The 3,292-nt window shown below is 33.0% G+C and overlaps 1 pseudogene; it reads left to right on the forward strand.

Annotated features, from left to right (window-relative positions):
- The first annotated feature begins 624 nt into the window (after positions 1-624).
- Positions 625-3,292, forward strand: part of LOC107664592 (cone cGMP-specific 3',5'-cyclic phosphodiesterase subunit alpha'-like) — an 11,575-nt pseudogene continuing 8,907 nt past the window's right edge.

Consider the following 3,292-nt stretch of genomic DNA (forward strand, 5'->3'; position numbering starts at 1 on the left):
AATAAAAATACACTTAATGTATATTTTTTTCAATTACATTATTATTTGAATGAATTACTGCTGAAATTGCTTGAGATTTCAAATGAACTAACCTAGTTTTTGCAAGATCAGACTTTTACCGTTTTTGAAAAACAAACAAAAACAAACTAAAGTAAATGCTTTGAATAAAATGTTTGAAATGAAGTTTGAATTTGCTGTTTGAATATAACCATTTGCAAAGTTTTTGCATGATCATATATTTTACCTGTTGAATTCTGGTGAAACATTTTTCAACAAACTGTTTAGCACTAACTTGATTTCATGTTCAGTCTTATCTGTCTAAACCATGCAAAACACTGTCCCTGTGCACATCACGGGCCCAGTGATCCGATAAGAACTGGCGTATTAGATCAGAAACACCATCAGTCTAATCAACAAACCGCTGTGATAAATATTATGTCATATTTCGACACTTTCTCCTCGGAAGAAAAAAGAGGCGTTTGACTCTTGACTGGATTGTAAAATGATCAGGGTGGGGATTTGCAGGTTAAGAAAGCTTAGAGGTTTATTGTCATGACGTCACTTTAATTAGCGGCCACTTTGATCCCTTCAGCTTGTAAGCCACTATTCTCTGGCAGCCTGTCGGAGGAGACCAGCACTGATCTCTGCTCTGGAGGATGCACCTATCTGAAGGAGGGTATCACTGAGAAGCTTCACTTTTCATCCTGACACCCCACAAGTAATGAATCTGTGAGAGGACGAGCAGAGAAGCACTCTTCAAAATGGCAGACAAGGATAGCGTGGAAAAGTACTTGGAGAATAACCCTCAGTTCGCCAAAGAGTATTTCGACAAGAAGGTCCGATCCGAGGCCATCGCCGCCGCTTTTGCAGAGAAACTTGACATCAAAGATCCGGCCTCGTTCAAAGATGTCAGCCATATCCAGGAGGCCAACATCATCTTTGATATGATCAAAGAAATGCATTCGCAGCCTATTATGGAAAAGGCCATGCACAAGGTCCTGCAGAGGATATGTTTGCTGTTGAACACTGACCGCTGCAGCTATTTCCTGTCCCGAGCGAGAAACGGCATCCCTGAGCTTGCTACGTGTCTTTTTGATGTCACCCCTACCTCGAAATACGAGGCGAATGTTGTCAACCCTCAATCTGAAATTGTGTTTCCTACTGACATGGGCATAGTTGGCCAAATAGTGACCACCAAAAAAACAGCTAATGTTCCGGATGTCAAACAGGTGAGTAAAAGAAGTAAAGGTGTTTTTTATAGCTCCCCCTAGTTAATCTTTTTTTTTTACCTTTATTAAAGCTCTATAAAATTTAAATGTGTCAAATGCAAACACATTAAATTCAAGCAGTATACACTGAAAGACTACATTGAATATATAAATGAAAAACAAAAAAAATGTACAAATAATTAATAGCAAAATATATAAAAGTTGTAACAAATTCTAAAAAAAATATAAAAATTACATTATAACAAATAAATTTCGACTTAAGGGGGTTAATCAATATATAAATGAAAAACAAAATAATTTACGAATAATTAATCGCAAAATATATAAAAGTTGTAACAAATTAAAAAACATTACAATTAAATTATAACAAATAAATGTCAACTTAAGGGGGTTAATCAATATATAAATGAAAAACAAAATAATTTACAAATAATTAATAGCAAAATACATAAAAGTTGCAACAAATTCAAAAAAATTAAATGATAACAAATAAATTTAAACTTAAGGGGGGTTAATCAATATATATTGCAAGTAATTTATAGAGTTGTAAGACTCTTACAAAAAATTTTTTTTAAATGCCACAAAACTTGGAGCAAAAAAAAGTGTAAATAAAACGTATTTATAATCAACATATTATTATGCAAAAACCTTTGTTTTGCATACAAACCCCTAGTTATATCACTTTAATTTCATGTAATTCCTTCTCCTTTTTTGAAATAGCATATAGCAAAATATCTGCTGTGTAAATTGTTTGCAGAATTGCAGAAACATATTTTTAAAAGGGAAATTAAACTGTTTTTATATCCCTAATAGATGACAGTCTATGCAGATCATGCACATTAAACAAACATGTTTTGTCAAAAATATTATTATAATATTAATATGACTGAATCAACCAAACTAGGTTACAGAAGTGAAAGTCCTTTTTAGGTCATAGAGAAAGAGCTGTGTTTTTGCTTTTTATAGTACTCTAATATGCTTTACACACGTTCATTTATAAAAAGACCCTCGTTAAGTTGCAAGCAAAACATCTTCTTAGGCTTATCAGGCGGGTCTGTACCTGAAAGTCGACTATTCGTTTGACAAAGGATTCAACTTTTTCTGTCCTGTGGTCATGGAGGTCAGTCGACCCCCTGCAGAAAAGCAGCTTATTTTCTGTGCTTCTGGTAGCCTGCTGCATCTTGATATTATTCAGTAACAAATGACTATCCTGATAATAACTCATAATTAAGAAGCTTTATTTATGAAAAGAAAACGTGAAAGTGAGCATCTTTACGTTTTCTAAATAAGCCTGCAGTAAAACTGCTGAATGAAATGTAACACAGTAATTTTTGTTGCCACGTTTTATATATTAAATCTATGAGAAAATGTCCAAATTACCAAAGTTTTGCTCATACTGCTAAAAAAAACAACAAACTCTACTTCACTAAGGAACATGATACATATGTCCCTTACGAAAAAGAAGTTTATTCAAGTGTGCTATTAGTATACTTCTTTTAAACTAAAAAATAGGAAAGTATACTTTTAGTCTACTTTTTATGTACTCAGAAATGGGCTTTATGTACTTCTCAGAAATATACTTAAAATGACATTTAAGTATACTTGACTTATAGCCTACTTAGAAAAAGTCTAAATATATTTGAGCTATACTTGTGTTCCTAGAATCCGTGTTTTCATTGTTATACTGTAGGGGGCGCTAGTACACATTTTCTGTACAGAATTTCCAAAAAACACAAGTGAAGAAGAAACCGAAACAACAGATGCTTCCACATGTAATCTAACACGATCATTAGACATAAAACAGCATCAAAACTGTGTAACGTTATGGAATAAAATGTCGACCAATGAAGAGGTTATAATGACTGTCAAGCTTTGGGGTGTTGATCGACTCTATCTACGTTTTGATTATCGTTCTGAATCCAATTCATAGTCTTTTTGTCAGCTTTTTGTTCAAAATGTTGTTTATTTCTTTCTTTTTTATTATTATTTATGAAGCTTACCCACATTCAAGTGTTTAAAAAAAGAATGCATGAAGCTAGAATAAAATGTTTTTGTTTACAAGC

Source organism: Sinocyclocheilus anshuiensis, unplaced genomic scaffold, assembly GCF_001515605.1.
Source record: "Sinocyclocheilus anshuiensis isolate Anshui unplaced genomic scaffold, SAMN03320099.WGS_v1.1 scaffold287, whole genome shotgun sequence".
Classification (NCBI taxonomy): domain Eukaryota; kingdom Metazoa; phylum Chordata; class Actinopteri; order Cypriniformes; family Cyprinidae; genus Sinocyclocheilus; species Sinocyclocheilus anshuiensis.